Source organism: Parus major, chromosome 5 (genome assembly GCF_001522545.3).
Source record: "Parus major isolate Abel chromosome 5, Parus_major1.1, whole genome shotgun sequence".
Lineage (NCBI taxonomy): Eukaryota > Metazoa > Chordata > Aves > Passeriformes > Paridae > Parus > Parus major.
The window spans coordinates 45,037,023-45,058,560 of record NC_031774.1 but is presented as its reverse complement, the minus strand read 5'-3'; the positions used below and the strand labels follow the sequence as shown (position 1 = coordinate 45,058,560).

The following is a 21,538-nucleotide window of genomic DNA, read 5'->3' as shown; positions in this document are numbered from 1 at the left end:
GCCCGACAAGCCTGGCATACCTCTGGGCTCCTGTTCCCAGCTGGTGCCTGCCCTGAGCTTGGCCTTATCCCCAGGGACCTGCCCAATGCCCAGGGCTAGCTCAGCCCCTGGTGCCACCAGCCTGCCCTGCCATCCTGGGGCTGTCCCCAGCCTGTCCTGCCATCCTGGGGCTGTCCCCAGCCTGCCCTGCCATCCTGGGGCTGTCCCCAGCCTGCCCTGCCATCCTGGGGCTGTCCCCAGCCTGCCCTGCCATCCTGGGGCTGTCCCCAGTGTGCCCAGCCTGCCCTGCTGCCACAGTGGGCTCCCATGGCCAGTAGGGAGCCACCAGGTCCTGCTGCCCCACAGTTTCTGAGGTTAAGCTCAGACAAGACTCAGAAAAGCTTCATTAGAGGTGTTGTATAGTCTGTCCTGATACAAAACAATTCTGTGACTTGTTGGGATATTTTACTGTTCTTGCTGCAGGGACAGACCTGGGATTTGGTTCGCCTCCTGGATGCAGATGGTGTCCCCCAATGGGTCTCCCTGTCCTGCTTGGCCCTGAGACAACACCAGGCCTCCTCTGGGGTGGAATGAGGCAAGTCCCCATCTTCATATTTTTAGGACTCCTGAGAGAATGATGCCATTCTCTCATCAGCTCCTCCCAAAACACCAAGACTTGGCAGTTTGTTGAACTTGGATATAATACTAGATGGAATTAAGACCACAGTCTTGTGAGGAGCAGCAGAGGGAGCTGGTGTTGTTTAGCCTGGAGAAAAGAAGGCTCAGGGGAGACCTTACTACTCTCTATGAGTGTCTGAAAGGAGTTCTATCCAGGTGGGTATCGATCTCTTCTCCCAGGTAACAAACAACAGGACAATAGGAAATGGCTCAGCCTCTGCCAGAGGAAGTTAGATTGGATATTAGGAAAGTTTTTTTATGGAAAGGGTGGTCAGGCATTGGAACAGGCTGGCCAGGGAAGTGGTGGAGTCACCACCCTTGGAAGTGTTCAAAGGGTGTGTGCATGTGGCTTAGTGGTGAAGATGGTCATATGAGGTTCATGTTGTACTCGGGGACCTTTCAGGTCTTTTCCAGCCTCAATGGTTCTGTGATTCATGAGTCTATGCCTGTTGGATGCAGATAATATCTTCCATACGTAACGATTTTGCAATGGATGGAAATGTTCAAATCACTGGTACATCAGTGGCACAAAGGGCAACTCTTCTCATGGTCCATGCAGCAGCTAAGGACAGAGCAAGGGGTAGGAGCTGCTGGCTCCAGCCACAGACCTGCTTCAGCCATCACTGAACAATTGCTTAGTTTGTCTGTTCATTGCATTTTTAAAATATAAACTGGAAGTAATCTGGTTTGTTGATTTCATTTGCTTTTACAAAAAAAAAAAGGTGACAACACAAGTGACTACTTGATACATCTGTAAATGTGTGGTATCAGGTAAAGTGAAGGTATGTTTGGGGGTTTTCCCCTTGAATATTTTATTAATATTCCTGTGATTAGCACTGAGCAAGCTGAGACCTGAATTTCTACTGCTGTGCTGAGGAGACACCTCCCTCAGCCAAATTTCTAGTGAAATTTCTGAAGACAACAATGGGGAAAGCACCACAGGATCCCTAGGGGGACAACACCATCTCCTGACATCTTTAGACAAATTGCTGGGGAAGCCTGACACTGAGGCTGCTGGATTCTGTGGAATTGACGTTATCTCAACTTCAGCTTTCCTCCTTGAAACTAGCTCTGTGTAAGTAGAATGCAAAGTGATTTTTTTGTATATGTGATATGATAATTAAAGTTAACATTTTCTCTGCACTTGCTACTCTGAACTGTAAAGGAAAGCCAAATGAATTGTCAAGGAGACATAGTGGAAATTAATGATGGGGATAGAACTCAGAAGGGCTCTGGACATCTGGGCTCAGTGCTCTGCTGAACACCAGTAATTGGTTAAAATCTGTTAATATCACCTGAGGTGAATGTCCTAAGCTTTCCCTGACAACTCTGCTGGCTTCTAGCTATGCTTTTGTGCCTTCATTTCCAGCCCAGGGCCAGACACACTCTTTTCCATTTCCTTGGGAAGAAGACTGAGTGGAATTAGCAGATGACTGCACCAACTGTATCACCTCTTTGCTCTGTCCCTTGTAGCCTGCACTCACTGCCAGTGGTCAACTTACCTGGCCACAGGTAATTAGTCCCACACCTGGCTGGAAAACATGTAAAATTGTAAGAAGTATTGCCCCTGTCAATGATAGAAAACTGCAAAAATCTCACTCTGAAAATGTAGAAAAACAAGTTAAAAGACACCAATGCTCTGCCACTACATCACTAAGATTTGATGAAATGACAGTTCTTAAAAAAAAAAAAAAGGATTTTTATGTCTGCTTTCAAACATAATCTTGAATAACAACTCATATTCCCAGTATCATGGCATGAAACCCTAGACAATGCAACTACACAAAGTATAGCTTCTCCAATGTTAAACCACTAGCAAGGACAAACTATTTTTAGAGTTGTCATATATTACTGCACCTGAGCTTTATTGGTCTTCAGATTAAAAGAGGTTTTTCTTCAGAGTTCACTTGAATTTTACACTCATTTACTAAGCCTTATGTTACTATTCAATTTATTTTAAAGCAGATTCTTTGGGAAAAAATTAGAAAGCTAATTTGAATTGATTCTTTGGAGATTCAGGCTTAAATGAAGTGCCATAAAATTGGCAGTCAAAGTGAAAAAATAGAATTGAATTCTTACTTGTACTACTCAATGGACACAGGCACCTTGCTCTTTGATGCTGCTGCTGAGGGTTTTGATGCAGTGTATTTCAGACAATTTAAACACACCTAAGCACGACACTTCACTGAAGTTTTGGTCACTAAGGAACCACAGAGTATTCCTTGTTCAATTGGTTTTTATCAGGTAAATTTATGGCTGGCGGGTTCATAAAATTCCTCATTCTCTCCAGGTTTTCAAAACTAATTCTATAAATTCCTAGTGGCATTAATCCTAATATTGGGTAAGTAATGGGAGTTTAGCATTTAGTTGTGGACTTGTCAGGACAATGCTCCTCACTGAGAACCTCCCCTTTTTCCATTTCTAAGTGTACCAGATTTGGATAAGAATGTTTTGAGTATCCAGCAGTTTTAATGCTCAATTTAGAACATTCTGTGACAGGTTTCAGGTTTAGGTAGCAGATGTGTTTTTCGAGTTTTTTCAGAAACAATGTAACTTTTAGCTTTTACTATCCCATATTACAGGGCATTGAAAATCGTTAACATTTTCAGACAATTTAGGCCACCATGGTCATTTATTATAAAATGAGTAAATATTTTTACAGGTCTTTGGTCAACAGGTCAAGCCTGTAGACAGAAACATTTTAGACATCTAGAGACATTTTTCTCTAGAAAAATGAGACTGTCTGCTTAACAGAATTTATGCTTTTCTGTAACTGTTTGATACATTTACAGCTTGGGAAATTCACAGAAATAATGGCTGAGGAGATGGTTGTTCAATTTCCTGTCACATAAATTACTGAGTAGATGTTCATTACTCCATCCCAGTGCTGTGCTTCCAACCTAATCAGAGGAAGAAGTAAGGATTTGGAAAAATATTCTGGAGAAAACTCCAGTGCATGCTATTATTTTCTCTGCACATATGGCCCTATATTAGAAATGACTGTTATCTTGTATGAGTAAATGTGTGATGAAACACTGAAACTGAAAAAAATATATATATTGCTTTTTCTTATAAACTTTATTTGAAAACAATTTTACTGAAAGTAGCCTTCATTCTCTGGATTATTTTCTGATGTGCCCAGTTTTCCAAACAATGTTAGTCAGGAGCAGACATGCTTATTTGCTTTAGCTCCTGTTGTAAGTGGACACCTGAAGTCAGACACCAAAGTTGATATTTAAATATGGAAACTAAAATCCCCCAGTCTTTCACACATGCTAAGTTTTGCTACAGCCCTCAGTGATCTCAGTGGGAGCTGTGGCTGCTTAACATTTTGAAAATTTGGCAGTTTTAAGTGAGGTGCTTTGTGAAGGAGAGAGGTGTCTGTCTGCCTTGATCCAACTGGAATGCTCCTTGGAACCAGCTGGAAATGAGGGGGGTGTGATGCTTCCCTTGTTTGCTGCACTGCCGAGCTGATGGAGACCTGTGGACTGCTCTGTGCCCCTGGCACTCTGAAAGCAGAGCTTGCTGTTCAGAAACTTTCAGGCACCTGCTATTCAGAAAATTTCTTCTACCCCTTTTTGCTTAAGACATTAAGCAGAATTTGCCAACATGCTGGCAGCCACAAACATGTCAAGCTGTTTGGCTCTGGGAAGTGGCATGTGGTGCGTTTTCTCATTCATAGGGCAGAATTTTGACAGAGCTGATCTCTGGATCCCTGGAAATCCTTTAGCATCTGTCATGCTTACATAAAGAATAAAATTTTCTCAAAGCCAGAGACCTGTCCTCAGTGTATCTCAATGGCTAAGAATCTGAAATTTCCCTCAATTGAAAATGGAATTGTTTCTGAATGCTGTGTGCAATAAGAATATAATAACATGAAGAATAAAGAAAAAATTAGAAAAGTAAATTTCATCCAGTTGTCTCTGCTTTGTATTTCTCTTCTTAGTCCACCAGAAGCCTGAGTCTTTTCTCTCTGTGCAGAGCAGCACTTTGGGAGCAAAGTGATACAACCCTGAGCCAGAAATGTCCCTCTCCTTCTTCCACGTGGCTGTGCAAAAAGACATCAGCACTGTCCAGTTTTTAGATCTCTGTCTTATTTATGTGTTATAATATTAAAATAAGGCAGGATAACCTTTTTCCATAGATAAACATGGCTTTCAGACACCAAATGAAGCACAAGGTTTGGAAACCTGCCTCCTTTCTCCTTGCAGGATACCTCCTTCCCTCAATCCTGGCTTTTCCATCCTGTGGTTTTCAGTGGCTTCTTGGGCTGAGAAAATCCATGAAACTTATACTAGTCCTTGAAGAAGCCTGCTGCTGCCTGGGTTCCCACAGCTCAGGTCTGCTCCCTCCTGCCAGCCTCCTGGTATACCCCAAGGCCTTCCCTGTGGCCCCATCTCGTGGTCCCAAGCAGAGGAGGCTCCCAGCAAGCTGTTCTACAAACTTGTATAAGGAAAGCAATGGTTTGTTAAGAATCCTGTTTTGATCCTGTTGAATTAAGAGTAAACTACAAGCATTGTGTTTTACCCATTGATCTCATTAGCAATTTTTTTTCTTGGAGAAGGAAGTTGGCTGGCAGTTCTGGTTGTTACTCAGTTGTAAATAATGATGTAAACTGTTAATTACATGATATTTGTTTATTTGCTGGAGATTAGTAAAGGCCTTTTAAGAGCCCCAGCAGATTTTGGGGGGTTTTTAAATCATGTTGTAAAAGGATGGATCCTTTTACAACATGATTACACCTGATTCTAAATGGCAAAGTATAGAGAAAGTATGCGAAGAAAATGAAAGACACTTCCTAATTTTTAGGGGGAAAAAGCTGCATGAAAGAACAGGAAATCATTGCAAACCATTTAAATAATTTAAGCACTTTTTTATAATTAGGCTTTGATAATTGCAGTGAATTGTCTCTTTTTCATAGCTCTGTCTGAGTCCCTTTGCTGATCTGAGTGCTGTCCCGCAAACAGGGTGTCTTGTGTCTTATTCGTCTTAAGATAAATAAACCCATCATTTTCTCAGGTTTATATCTGATTATAATCAGGTTATAATGATGACTATATTCTAATTATAGTTTTAAATAAACCTGACTTTATTTAGGTATTTATTAGATCTGGTCACCAGAAATAGTAACACAGTAAAACCAGATTTGATTATTAGCTAAACCTTTGACAATATAACTCAAGCAAGTAGATAAGTTTTCTCTTTGAGTTAAGCAACAGAAGATGCAATTTCCATTCTTTCAGCCAGCATAATAATTTTCTTTAGAAAACCTTTTGGAAATGTTCTTTTACAAGATTCTGACCTTTTTTATTCTCATATCTTTTAGGGGCAATGTGAAAGAAGTAAAGGAGGAAATTCAAGTGCAGGAAGCAGAAGAAGGATGAAACAGGAGAGGGTTTTCTTTTCAGAAAAATGAAAATGGAAAAAATTAACAAAACTTTTTATGGGAAGCTGAGTAAGTAGACATTGTTTATTTCAAAAGTACCTACAAAAATAGCGGTATAAATGAAAATATTTGTCATCGTTACAAGCTGCCCATAGGCAGTATTAATGTAATTATTTTACTCCGTATCTAATGCTGAAGTGTCACACCATGCAGATAAGTGCTTTAGAGGTGCCAATAGATAGACTTTTGATATTAAATACTTAGTATTACCACACAGTAATCAAAGTGAGAAATAGTACAATGGCAAGAGAATAACCTTTATTTGAGAGCTGGGAGCACATGTCCATAGCAGAGCTGAGGGCAAAGCAGAGCATGTGCTGCACAGTCTGTGTGTCCTTCCTGCAAAGCAGAGCCTGGCTGAGGTGCTGTGGCCCCCAGGGTTACTCAGCAGCTGCAGTGCCCCACACCTCTGTGGGTGTAACCACTGCTCACATCCTGTGCAGACAAGGCACTTTTGCTCTCTGATGCTTTCCAGGTATAATTTCAATGGGACATCAATATCCAGTTCCAGCCACAGATGCCTTTGCTCTGCTTTAATTATCTGATGACCATGGTAACTCCATTTATTTCATAATGTTTTCAAGCCATCAGAAAAGTAAAATCTAAAAGATAGGTCCAAAGAGACAGAAAATGTACAACATAGACATCTTTATAAAGCTGTATTTGTGAGACGACTACAGAAAATTATCTGTCACAAGATTTACAAAACAAGACTTAAAACAAGTAAATGTTTTTCTAAAAAAAAAGACTTTACAAGCCTCACATTAAATCTTGTTTTTCAATATACATAGGAAACATAAAAGCATTGTCATGTCAAGTAACAAATTCCCTTTTCCTCATCACATAACAAGACCTCTGACTGGAACTGTCCCCCAGAACAGTTTGACTTTATCTTTGTTGTTCACATTAAAGCCAGTACATCATTTTTTGACTTTTAGAATCAGGTTGACATTTAATTATTAGTAAGCAGAAAATATAATCAATAGAGTTTACTTTAACAATTACTCACTTTGTCCCACATGATAAGAAGACATAAATTTTTAAATATCTATGCACATGTGTATTCCAAGAAGCAGAACATTTGTAGTTCTAGAACTCTGTTCCCTTTCTTAATGACTGATGTAGATGAATAAACTGGTATCCAAATAAGCCAAGTCACTTCAATTGTTTTACAGTAAAGGTAACTTACAGCTTCCTCTAATCTGATACATCCTCTAAGTGGCTGAGGAGATGAAAGACCATTCACTAGACTGAGTTAAGTGCTCCGAGGAGTGCAAAACTCAAAAAATTTACACCTTTCTGTAACAAAATGCTACATACTTTTTATTTGTTAAGATAATGGTAATAATAATAATAATAATAATAATAATAATAATAATAATAATAATAATAATAATAATAATAATAGATTTTATTAGATATACAACTAAATTTTTTTTAAAATCACCATTTTTAATATGCTTCATTCACAGAACTAAATGTAAGCTGTGCTTAGACATGTTTCAAAATTTATCCTGTAATTATAACATATGGAGATCCAGGTGTCATCCCCCTTAAATTGCCTGGCCACTGCACCATGTAATTGAGGGCAGAAATGGACCAGGATCCCTCTGCTTGTATATGTCAGCAAGGAATTATCTATGATGATTCTTTTCCCATTTATCATTTGGTTGAAGATTTTGCAAAAATTTCTTCAGCTCCCTTGCATGCCCACTCTACAGTCACGTTTGCACTGTGTTTCTGTGGCATGTGTTGAAAACAATTATTAGCACATGCTGAAGACTATCAAGTGGGATGTTTGCAGCTGTCACTTCACAGGATTATCTTTTGCCTCCCATTTGGGATGATTATGTCTGTTGTCAACAGGCTGTTGGAGGATCATGTAACAGGGGCCAAATGCAAGACTCTTCTCATCAGACAGCACTTAGGGGTAGGAAACCCAAGGGAAATAAGTGCAGGGGACATAAAAAGAGAAAATAAGCACAGGGAAGGAATAATGGAGTTTTGTTCATAGCTGAGTGATGTTTCGTAACTTCGGCATAATTTGGCTTTTTGATGAAGCTAATGCTTCATTCAATGCAATTTTATTCTTAAATTACCTGCAAATTCAAAATGATTTTCTGACTACATCATTTGGTCTGACTCAGACATGGCAAATACAATATGAGCAACTCCGTGTCACTAAGGCACAGGAGCCTGCAGCTGAGGAAGCCTGAGGCATTTCCTCAAATTCCCATTGAAGTTGCTAGAGGGTTTCCTAAATAAAGAAAGAGAAGTGCTTGTGATCAGACTATGTACCTCACAGGATGGGGATGTGATAGGAAAAATTCCCTGTATCTAAAGACTTGTCAAAAATACAGCCCCCAGAACACGGAGCATTTCACAGCTGAGAGCCAGATGGATGGTGAATACCCTTCACCCAGACCCCTTTCTCCTTTCTTTTTTCATACATTTAAGTCAGAGAGAAGTAATTAATGATATGTGGGAGAAGTGTAGGGTATTACACTCCAAGAGCTAAAATGCTCACAGGCACTTGATGCCTTGCTGCACTGAGAACTACTCACAAGTTGCTGCTCCTAAAGTCCAGCCATATGTGTTAGAAAAACTAGTGTGAAGTTTTAATGTGCAAGTAGGTAGTTAGACAGGCACATTAATATTTCATGGAGAATTGTTAGATAAATATGCAAGAGGCTTTTATTCAGATCCAAATTTGCCTTTACTCAGGCACTGAATTTGGTTAGCAAGACGTTCAATATTTGATGCTTGAGTGTAGGTATCCATGTGAATTGATACTTCTCAGTTAGATAGTGGGTATTTCTTTGAAATAAGTTCTCAATCAAATAAAGGTTGAAGTCACTGGCACACTGGATGTGCTGCAGGTAGGACAGCAATAAGACAGGTATGGCTCTGTGTAACGTGCATTTTTTATATTGCAGTCTTCAGATTTTGTCTGCAAGAAGAGTTTGATGCAATCAGTCACAGCTCTTACAAGAAAACTACAAAATTCATTGACACTAATTAACTGACTTAAGATAGAGTTTTTTGCCAGTTCTCCATCATCTCCCCCTCCTTGTCTGGCAAAATGAGAGTGAACATCAGTGCAGGTTCCTGTGGGGAGTTGTTTTGGCTGGAGCCTGGCAGGCACAGATGGACAACAAGCTGCAGTCCCTGGTCCTGCTTGGCTGAACAACCACACTGGGTCATCTAATGGATACTCGGAGCTGTGAGAACACTTGTTTGCTCTGAACTGCAGCTCCCCTGGTTTCCTTGAGTTGACAACTGGCACACTGTAGTCCCTCTCAAAAGAATTTCTCTCTGATGCCCATTTTTGGTATGTGACAAGCCTTGTGGCCTCCTTCTTCTCTTCCTTCTCCCACACACAGAGCTGTGAGAAAGCCTCTACCCTTTGTACCCACCACTCAGCTTGCAGGCACTGGTGCTCTGCACAGAACATGCGTCATTAGGCTCATTCCTGGGCCTCCGGCTGATGACAGGGCCTGGTCCTAAGAAGCCCAAATCAGCAGCACAGGCACATGGCATGGTCAGTGTGGGTGCCCCAGGCACTGCTGATGCTTCTGGCCCACCAGATCTCCCTGTTAATACCTGGCTAGGTGAGGGTGGCTAGAAAGGAAAAGCCATGGGATAAGGGCAACATATAGAAACACAGGGCTCTTGGAGAATTAGCAGGATGAGGGGAATGTTGGCACTGTGGTGAGGCCTTAAGTACACATCATCATCAATGGCAGTTGATGATGGAAGAGGAACAGCTGGAGAGAAGGGCATCAAGGCCATTTAGAGCACGGGACATCTGAGCACAGATGCCTCTGCTGCATATCTGCTCATGGTGCCCTCTGCTGCAGTTCCAGCAGCCACACAAGCCTGCTGGTATCCTGTAGCAGCTCCAGGACCACCCTTCTTCCTGGTGCTACATCCCTGCCTTGTCCCTTCCTGTAGACAGTCCTTGAACCCTGCTAAGCCAAGCTCCTTTTCTTTTATTCATTCCTGCAATCCCACTTGTTGTATGAACTGAGACTAGTTTCTCTGCTACCCCCCATGAAACCAGCAATGCTGCATCCATCTCTCTCTTCCTTGCAATCTCTAATCCCTTCCAGACTGACAACATGGCTTCTGCTTATCTGAATTCCTTCTGTGCTCTGACACCAGGGTGTTAGATGAGTTTCTGGGAAGACAGGCTTCCCACTCCCAATGTCCTGAAGAAAGCTTCAAGTATGCAGTGTGGCTTCTCTAAAACCCATGATAACCATGTGTAGTCAAAGCAATCACATCTAGACAGTGGCTAACATTGCAGATGCTTGGGCTCTTTCATGGTATTCCATTTTTTCCCTATTTTTTTTCTCCCTCCCTCTGTTTTATACTTATCTCCCCACCATATCTGGCCCTTCAGTTTCCTTGCCCATACCAGAAAAATGAGGAATCTATGACAATAGTACAAGAGTGTTTTGTGACTATGACACAGTGGTAGATGGCTCTGACAGCACAATTATGTTGAAGCCAGTGGAATTCAGCATTTTTTATCCCACAGCTAAGAATCTGACTCCTATTTTCAAAAGATTAATTCTTTTCAGATTTACAGAAGTCATCCCATGTGTGTTCTTGCTGCTCCTTCTTCTTGTCAAAGCACTTTACTTCTCTGTTCTCACAACAATCTATTTTTTGAAAACAATGAATGAATTTAATAAGAATAATGGTCTTGTGTGTGAGGCTCAATCAATCCAATTTTCAAGCCTTTTCAAAATTTGCCAAGCTCTACAGCTTAAAAATCCACACTTCAGCTTCTCACAGCAAGTGTAAGATGCTTCTTAAATTTCTGGGCAGTTGGAGCATTTGCTATCCTCAGGCAACATCAATTTGTACATTACCACAATGAGCCCAAATTGCTCTCCGTGGTTTGATTCAGTTCCAGAGGCAAATTATAAGATTTAGGCACAACTGGGAAAATATAGGTGAGAATTTCAAAAGTTCCTTCCAGCACATACAAGCTCAGCTTCCTTAAAACTGCTAGCACTTGTGCTCCAGGTCAGTCAGTATTCAACGTCTGCTCACATAACACTTTATTATACCTCTGTTAAGGTGTGTTAGGAGAGCCCAGCAGGCATACTTCTTATTTCTGAATTGACTGCAAGCTAGTGAACAGATGTGATTCCCTCCCTCCACCCTCCTGAAGAGCCACGCGGGTAATTTCACCTGCAGACATGCAGATGAATATTTACTCAGTACAGGCAAACTACTTACATCTGCTACACTATTTCTCTTGGTTATTTTTGTGACATTGTCAGGAAGGCCTTTACATTTTTTGGCTGAAGCACCCCAAACAATAACTCTATGAATAAGCTGAGAATGGACAATGAACTCATGTGAGTGATTTGTGACCATGGCCTCAGTCAGACTAATGAGAGTGCACATTTCTGCCATGTGGCCATTGCTCATATATTCTTCAGAGGTACTCAAAACGTAGGTTTTGCAATAAAAAAAACCCAAAACATTTTGGCATATAACACATTAAAAAGAACAATTACTTAAGGTTTATGCAATGAAAATAACAACTTTAAAAAAAAGGTACTAAACAAAAAATAAGAGAATATATGAAAAAATATAAAAAATAAGTTGCTACTGTTAAGAAGGCTGAAGTACTGAATTTTAAATTAAGAATTCTAAAATAGAGATTTCTCTGTATTTCTGTGCTATGAGAAATAATTATATCAGACAACACATTTTAGAGTTCCTACTCTATCTTTCTTGTGACACTGCACCTTAGAAAACTGAGATTGGGTCTTTTACTTAACCTTTTTTTTTAGTTTTTACATTTTTGCATTTAGTAATATTGCACTGCTGTTTTATCTGCTCTTTGTCAGTGTTACTTCTAGGCTTTGACGTTTCAATAAAATAATGTTTTCATGTTCAATTAGGAAATGCTATCAGGACATATTTGTGTTTAAACACATTTCAGTGGAAGGAATTATAAAAGAAAGTCCCTAAAAACATGCCTGTTGATCTCTGATTATGTGAAGCATCTTTTATCTCAATTAATTGCTAGATTTGTCTCTTTAACATTGCTTTTACAGGAACAGGAAAGAATACTATTCAAAACACATTAAAGAATAGAAAAGGCGCTGATATTTTCTCTTATTGTTCAAATGACATCTCAAGCATCAAACAAAACATGAAGAGTGAGTCAATATCTTGAAAGCACAAAAACACAAATTGATCTTTTTATTTAAAGTGGTTCCATGTGTTGAGCTGAAGTGTTAGTCCCAGATACTTTCCACTTACAAAAAAGTTTCCACTTACCACATAAGTTTAACCTAAAAACCCAGAAGTGGATTTGGTAGCTAGACATCTTTGAAAGCTCAGCAGTAAAGTTCAGCCAATCTCCCTAGAAGGTTCCATGGAGGAGCAGCCCTAATTAAGGTCTTCTCACCCTGTGCTTTTGCTTTTCCTTGTTCTTGTGCTTGTCTTTGCCTTGGGAACAAGGCTGAGATTTGGTGCATTGAGCACATTTTATTCCTTGGCCAGCAGCACCATGGGTCCCTGCTTGGGGTGGGGAGGAAGCAAAGCTGGACATAGCCATGTAGGGAATTGCAGGACATGCTGCATGGCCTGGGAGCCCCATAGAAGCTCTCCTAGAGCTCTTCTTTCCAAGGAAGGCTTGCCATGAGCTCCTCTTTCTAATCTGACTTGTAGATGTCCACTGTAGGAAAAGGTGCAGGAAAGAGATATCCCGAGACACACCTAACAGTGATAGCAGTGATGCTGAGCATGTGAAGCATGACTTGGATGCCCTGCAGCAGCTGTGCCCATGCTTTTAGGGCTGAACAGACTGAAGCAGCTGCCTTGTGATACCCAGAAGCACCAATCTGGCTTCATCCAACTATCCATACCTCCCAAATGTGCCTTCAGAGGCAACTAGAAATACCTGCCCTGTTTGTGCGGTGTTGAGTGTTCTTGCTAATGTACTGCCTCTTTAGCAGGGCACTCAGGATTGAGCTCCAGCTAAGATAACTATGAGCACCTTGTACACTTTTATTATTAGTGCTGTTGCTGTTTGTTTTCTTATTTCTTATCTCAGTCTGTGATCATTGTCTTTTGTGATTCCAATTCTCCTCTTCAGCCCCAATAGGGGAGGGAGAGGGGAAGGAGGGAGTGAAGAAGCAGCACATGGTTTGGAGTTCTGATAGGAATACTAAATGGGAGAATACCATTCCTAAAACATGACAACACAGCACTTGATTCCTCTGGGCAGGATACAACAGGCCACTGATAAGTGCATGCTGCTGCTAATGGAGTTTCCAAAGCTGTAGTTGGTGTAAACACTTTGTGTCTGGCACTTGCCTATGCTGGGTGGAATGTGTGTCCCAGACTTTCCAAGGCATCTTATGCAATTGTTATGGGGTTCTTCTCTCCATGCTGGGTATTGCCAGATTGAGAGTAGCTGTGTTGTCTAGGGCAACAGAGGAGTCCTGTCTAGGGGAGGCATACAAATGACTTGTGTGCTGAACCTTGCTCAGGAAAATTGCTCTGAGCTGACCTCTCAGTTGGGCACCTTTGTGTAATAGGGTACCTGTTTGTACAGACAGGGCCATCTGTGTAATGAGAGCCCAAAGTGAGCAGGATGCTTGTCAGAGGGTATGCTGGAGATTTGGGGCATTACACATGCTGGCTGCATGTTTCCAAAGGTTCCTGCACACAGAGACAAGAGGTATGGGAGATGGGAGCCAGCCTATCAGAATGCTGAATGCACCAGCTGCCAGAGTGTGCGGCTGCCATGGGCTTGGGCCCTGTGATCCAGTGACCCTGAGTCTGAACTTGGATGATTTTTATAGACAGAAGATATGTAACCTGTGGTGTTTCTGGGCAGAGCTATTTGCTGATTAACCTTGATGACCCTGGATTCTAATAATGCAGTAATTTTGAGGCTAATGTAGCAAATTTTGGCAGAGGAGACCTTTCAGGTGACACTTGTGTAAAGATTCCAATTTAAAAATAAAGCAGGATTAGAAAGAACATACTAGCTAAAACATTTGGCTGCTTTTTTGGACTTGACATCATAATTCTTGTGAATTAATGAGAGTTATCTGTAATATTCTGGCAAACCTCTGTTCCTTGTTTATCAGCTCTATTATCCCTTGTCATGTTTTTAGTCTAAGCTATGAGACTAATCAGAAGCCAGATAAAATAGCAGAATGATCTCTGCTGATTTCAGACATCTCTGGAGCAGACTCAAATGCTAGTAATCTCTTAGAATATGAACCCAATTTTGAAGGCGTTTATACTGATGGAATAACTGCTTGCTCCAGGAAGTTACTCTGCATTTCCATCATTTAAACTCTTCTCCTTTTATTCACCTGTGCACCACCAGACAATGCTTCTGTGCTTTATAAATAACAGTGAGTAACAGACAGTGATTGTATCCTCATGCCCTCTTTCGATTAAGTTCTCTATGGATTTGGATGGGTAAAAGCTTTATGCTTCAGACTTGCCTTTTATTTGTGCCACTTAAATTTTTCATCTATATAAAGTTATTTTCCCTCTTCAGCCCTTCCCTGTCCTCTCCTGCCTCTGGCTGCTCCTCAGCATTTTAGTCAATAGGAGCTTCAATCGGTGCAAGCACATTAGGAATTAGCCCAAGAGCAAGTGTGATATGAGAAAGTTTCCTATTATTTCCAAAGAGAAGATAAAAGCAAAGGAAAGAACCAAGTATACTGAGCAAAACAAGGACAACAGACAAAAGTACAGGATCAAGGAGGGAAGATCTATTAAACTTGCATTCAACTCAGTGGAAAGAGAAAGGGCCAAGGCATGTAGTGTGTCTGCAATTATCATACAGTGCTTTGGGACAGTGATTTCCAGTATGCTCTTTCCCATTTTGTTTAATTTTTAATTCAAATTGTGTACTAAAAATAGGGAGCATTTTGGAGCTGAAAGGATGTGAATGGCATAGGAATAAAAACCAGAAACTGCAAGAGGAATGCTGCTGTAGCTGAAACAGCCCTGCTGGGATTTTTAGCTTTGTGTCTCAGTCAGTTAGAGTTACAAAATGCAGATTTGCCTTATCTAGGTCATTTTGGCTGAGAGAACACATGGTAGTCCCTTTGTGAAATAAACAATTAGCCAGAGCAAGTGGTCATCTGTCTAATTCTCCGTAGCTACTGCTATTCCCTTCTCTTATGTGAATTTGTTTGTACAGATGATTATTAATATCAAGCAGATTTTAATTTTTGCAAGTTTTATAAAAAAAGCTGGAACCTCTAGTTTTCAATTTGTATCACTGCAACATGGCTTGTTTGTCCAGAACCAGAAGGTCAAAAGACTTTTATCTAGACAAAATTATGAAACCTTATGCTTATGTATTAGCCTCCTCTCCAGACTGGATAATTTTTTGCCTGAAGTCCCAATTCAGCAACTGCTCTGAAGAGATCCCTTTAAAAAGCAGAGCTATTCCTTCTCTAGGCTAAGGAAAAAACCAAAACCAACCAAACAAACAAAAAACCCACAAAAAAACAAAAAAAAGCGCTGAAAAATCAGAAAGCAGTTTCATTTAATTCTTCAGCAGCTGTGCTTTACAAGCCTCAGACATCCTCTGCCATGACTGTGTGCATGTGGTGTGGGCACCACTCTTTGCAGCAGCCCCTGGAGGTGGGGCTGCCCCCTCTGCCTTTGGGTGTCCATTACACTGAGACTGGCATGGGTGACTTTTCAAGAAACAGCCAATTTGGTGTGATAAAGACACAAACCAGGGAACTTCCACAACTTCAGCTTTTGGTTTTTGTCCAAGTTACATGTTAAGGGAATTGTAATATTGATAACATAACCTGGTATCTTTGTCTAGATTTCTGTGGGCTTATGGTTGAAGGATGAAATGCATTTGCCTAATTCATATATTAAATCTTACACCCAGGGAGGATAAGACAGAATAATTACCATGAATTTTACAAAATTATTGTTTGCGAAGGTTCTCCAACCATGTCCAACTGGAAGGATTGTTACACTCTAATGAACCAGATTCTCTTTCTGAAAATACTGGTTCATCCAACTAGAGCAGACAGTATTTTAGAAAAAAAAATGATCCATATGTTTCATTTTCTGCTGTTTTAAAATCTAATAATCAATTGTGGTTCAGAGCAACCAAGGACAGGTTAAAAGGCTTTAAATGGTTAAGTCAAGGTGGGACTTGAATTTTCTGACTTTCAATGGTATTGGTAGAACTTGGCAACCAAGAGATACCACCAAATATACCATCTGATTCCTGTTTCCAGATCCTGTTTAGCTTTGTAGAATCTGACCTCCTAAATGCTAAGAGCTAGGGGAATACTTGAAAACCCTCGGTTGCACTGTCAGTCAAGGAATTTGCTTGCTTCTCCCAGAAAGCTTAGAAAAGTGTTGGGTTTTGGTTGCACTCTATTAGGAATGGAGAAAGTACGACACAGACTCTCTACTCTCTAGCTTTGGTTGCAAAACCAGCAAGTTTTATTCTTTTGGATCTTCTTTTATAGACAGTTCTGAGAAGGTCCAAGAGATAAAACTCTCATTGGTCATTAAACCAACATTTCACCATCACTGGACAGTTAGGAATAGCACCCATTGACCCTTTCATACAAGTAAACAAGGATCCAAACAACACCTGCAAAGGTTGTTTTCCTTCTCCAAGGACTGTTTGGATTCCTCCTTATGGTTTCTCAGGCCAGAGTGAGAATCTTGTGTGACTTAGCTTCACACAGGCTCAAGCTAATGCCTGAAGCCTAAAAATCTCTTATTTGACCACTGTCAGTTCCCACAGGTTTTTGTTTTTTTTAATTTTATTTTTTCCCCCTCATTTTCTTTCATCAAATGTAGCTCCCAATTTCTAATAAGCTGGAGCTGACAGTTGTTCTGGAGCTAAAACCAATGTTAAGCATACAGGGATGAATGAGGATTAATTTAAATTTTAAGAGGAGAAATTCAGCTCAGAAGTAAGCCAGGTCATATTCCAAAAGTAGTGAATTGTATCCAGGCCCAGTGTGGTGGACAACCAGCATCTGAGCTGCAGCTTACATGCTACAAATAGTTTGTGATTATGTGTATCTAAGAAGGGATACTGCAGATAAGTACCCTTATCATTCTCTGAAGTTTTTATAGGTTTTTATAGGTAAATTGTTTGCCAAACCTGAAAATCTCCTGTTTCCTGTTGCTGTTGGAGAAAAGATACTAGAGACAACTGAAAGCAAATTACTGTTGTGTGGCATATGGCTCAATCTGAGCAGTAAACCACAAACCAACCTCATTCTCCAGAAGCTGCTTCATGGAGGTGACTGTTTGGACTAATACAGCATGTTGTTGCTGTGGAAAAGGAAGGCAGGGCTAGATGTCCTGCATCTGCTTCTGTTGACAGCCTAGCAGTGTGATTTCTTCTGCAGTAAAAGGTGTTGGAAAGCTTAAATAAATCCTTTAGGAGCACAGCTCATGACACAGGCTTGGGGCAGTGGGGATATGACCCTTGTAAGTGATGGGAGACTGAGGTGAGAAAGAAGACTCTTGCATCTTCCACTGAAATAATTCCCCAAAGAAGTTTTAAGTTTAGAACAAGTGGGGGAAAAATAGCTTGTGTGGGATCACCTGAATGACAGTGCCTTGCAGAGCAGGATATCCTTGATATCCTTGATTTCCTGATGACACACCAGGACAACAGTTCTTTAACACTTACAAGGTATATTTTATCTTCAAAGCTTCACAAACCTTAGCTAATTAATCCTCATAAAGCCTGAGGAGTTACATACATATAGTTACAAGCTATGGACCGACAAAGGACTTCACAGTTGTCACCATGCCTCATGCTGTGGCTACTGCTGGCATCATCCAGGGCAGGAATTAAGATGATCTTACTAAAAAGCATTCCCCTTCTCCTATGCCCCAACAAGTGGCAGTTCAATGAGACTATCAACAGTGATTTAGAAGTCATGATTCAAAATGAAACTGGACTACTTCTATCTACCACAGCGTAATATAGCCTTTCACAGCTAATGCCTATAACCAAGCAGGCAGAGGGAACTGGGGCACAGGGCATCCAGGGCTGCACTCAGTCAAAATCCCAGCAAGACAGTGCCAGCTCTTGCACTGCTGGAACCATGCTATAGCCCTGAATGTTCATCCTCACACCTCAGGGAAATGAAGAAGCAGATCCATAGCAGACATGCACAGAGAAAGTGAGCAGCATTGTAACTCTGCACGATCTGTAGCTATATAGACATATGTATGTATATATATACATATATATATATATATATATATTTTGTCCTGCTTCTCTTGCTGCTTCTTCTAGAGCCATGATACCAGGGGTGAAGCAACTGTCTTGAAGCATCTTGCTGCTGGGATAAAAAAAAAACACCTGTTCCTCCTTAGCATAGATAAGGCCATCTGTGTACAGCTAAAGTGAAATAATATTTAGGAGCCTCATAGGATACTAAAGACTGCACTTTGACATCTTGTGCTGATCAAGCTCATGGCAGTGCTCCCTTTGAACTTGCTTACTTTTTATGTAGTTCTTCCCACTTGCATAAATTGAAGTAGAGTGCAATAATGTGTGTGACTAACATGTCCCAGGGAGGGCATGTGTAACACAACCCATGCTGGTAGGAGCCAGCTGATGCTTGGACACCACAGGTCTCTGCACTATGTACCAGTAGGTTTGACATCTGTGTTGTTACATCCATCAGTCAATAAAGCTCCCACTGCCCACCTTTAGAAGGTGAGTTACATGTGAAAACCTGTCTTCTCTGTAGTTACCAGGACTGAAAGAGACCACTGGGATTGTGGGGACCTCCATGAAAACTGCTCTGGTAGATATGCCTTACAGGACAGAGATAGATGTGGCTGCAAGGCAGCAGTTTTCTGCTTGACTGAAAGTCAGACTATGCACCCTGAAGGATATTTGCTTTTGGCCTGTTGTTAAAGACCTACTTTAATGGCAATTCCACTGCCATCTCAGTGAATCTCTTCTAGTGAGTCTATATCCTCTTTATGTTTTCCCAATATCTAACCTAAATCTTTCAAATTGTCACTGTTGCAATTACATTCTCCTCTGTTACTTCTTCACAATTACTTGCTGTCCAGTCCATCATGGCCATGGGAATGGTTTCCTTTTTCTGTGTGACAGCTTGGTCGTACTTCAGGATGCTGTTGTGTCCCAGCTGGGACTTTTCTTTGATTTAAACAGCCCTGGTTCATTCAGCTATACTTGCAGACTGTGGTTTCTAGAGAAATGATCTATTTTGATCCTTCCATTCGGTACGCCCCTGGTTGTTCCAGGTCCTCCATGGGTCATACTGGTGATCTCACCAGTGCTGAACCAACAAGCAAGAATTACTTCATATGTTTTTAATGTTACCCAGTGAGAGAACTCTGCTTTTTGGGTGTGTCAGTGTTTACTGGGGGCCCAGGGTAGACACGGACCCAGGTGTCAAGGAGAGACAGAATTTCCCAGTGGCCCAGAAAACAATTAGATGATATATATTTACCATCAGAATTTCACTTCTTCCCTTTTTCTTTGTATCAAGAGTACTAGTAAAGGAACCTTACCTCTGTTAATAAATTTCTTCCCTTGTAACTTCCTAATTTAGGATTGCTAAAATGCATCAGCACTAGTGATATCACAGCTGTACTAGAAAATTCGTTCCAAAATTAACATACCCAAGACTTGACCAAGTGAAGCAAACTAATTGTAATGGGTGAGTCATGATAAACTGTAGAAAAAAGAAGTTCAGAATATTTAACAGACATACTAAAGGTCACATGAGAAAGACACAAAGGTCAGTATGAGAATTATGTTATTAACATCTTAGCTTTGCTCCTTCAGAAACTAAGTAATGTAATCCTAATTGAAAGTGAAATGCAACTCTTCTTGTGGAGAAAGACAAAACAAACCAACTAGAACACAAGTACACATACACAAGTATGTAAGAAACACATAATTTTTACCAAAATACTGAATGTGGCCTAGGGGTGTTGCACAGGCAAGTGGCTGCAACTTGGCCAATGTTGATTTCCATGTGAAATGGATGCACATATTGACTGAAAAATGTGAAAAGGAAAATAAACATCACTGTTAGAGAGAGGGGATTGTGTTTCATCAAAAATGAACTGGTGTTTTGGTGACCAGAAAATTTTCTACTTTGGAAACAGTAAAGAGGGGACTTAACTACAGGTGAATGACCTTCGTGTTTCAGCTACTTCTTCCACTTCCCCAGTCTTGACGAAGAAGCTGATGAACAGAGTCTCCTCCCTACATTTGTCACTATGTGTTGCAGGAAACGAACATAACAAAATTTGGTGCAGGACCTTGTGAAAAGGAAAGGTCATTTTATTTTATACAAGTCTATTTCCAGTCCTTCAAGTTCATTCTTGCAGATTGTTCACGTATACACACACACATTATTCTCACGTGTGTTCACACCCACTCAAGAACCTTGTGCTATCTGTGCTCAGGGAGGCAGGGACAAGAGATGCTGAGCCTTGACTACATCTCAGCTATTTCTTTTCTGGCAGCGACAAACTCCTCTTTGGCTAATCCTTTCATACCCTCTAGGAACTGAGAAATTACTGTAGTGTAATAGACTGACCTCAAATCTCTCTCAGTCCTTGCTCCAAGGATGTAAAGCAGGGTTGCTCCCCTTCATGTTTATTTATGTTCTAAGATTATAATCTAATTTCCTGTTGAGATAAAAGGAGGACAGTGGCAAAACAGCTGAGGTACATCCTTGCTCCCATCTTGCTGTTACCAATGTGCAAGATTTGAGCTGATGAACCATCTCTGATGGGCTTTATTGCAGAGTAGACAACTGGTCTTCATGGGAATGCACTCCCCAGCATCGACTGCTCAATTTTGCCATTCACATCCTTGGTAATCAGCATGGGTTATTCTTTTAAACCTTGTTCTCATTCCTTATAGTGCTCTGACACACAGGGCTTTCTATTAGTAAGTCAGCTAGGTTAATCTTAATAAATATGTCACAAATGTCCACACTGATGATAGTCTGCAGCCAGGATCTTGCAACTTGAAAAGTATTTCTGCCAGACTCCCAGAAGCTCCAAACTTAGCAGAGGCTGCCAGATGGAGAGAGCAGGCTGATGCAGCCCAAACACACCTCTCATCCCAGTGAGGAAGGAGATTATTGCTGCCATAGTAGCCACTGTTAGCCTTTGTGTAAGATTGGATAAGAAGGGCATATGTTTATTTTATTTAGATAAACCAAGGGCCAAAAATATAGGCTGGCAACAGTGGAAGTTCTTACTAAAGAAAAGAGCTGTAGGAGAAAAACACAATTCTGCATTATCACTGAAGACCTTCTTAAATTGTTTCACTATTTCCTGGTGCAGAAGATTTGCCCCCACAGCAGCTCATGCTGCCCAAGAATGGGTGTATCCTGGGGCTTTCTCAGGGCCACA

General features: G+C 40.8%; 1 long non-coding RNA gene across 2 annotated transcripts in view; it reads left to right on the top strand.

Moving 5' to 3' along the window:
• The first annotated feature begins 275 nt into the window (after positions 1-275).
• Positions 276-21,538, top strand: part of LOC107205783 — a 37,583-nt gene continuing 16,320 nt past the window's right edge. Inside the window, exons 1-3 of one of the 2 annotated variants that reach the window (XR_004497957.1) lie at positions 276-2,169; positions 4,869-5,120; positions 5,984-6,112. This is a non-coding gene — a long non-coding RNA (uncharacterized LOC107205783). Of the gene's footprint in view, positions 5,121-5,983; positions 6,113-21,538 lie in introns of both variants that reach the window. The other variant, XR_001522126.3, reaches the window with a different exon arrangement.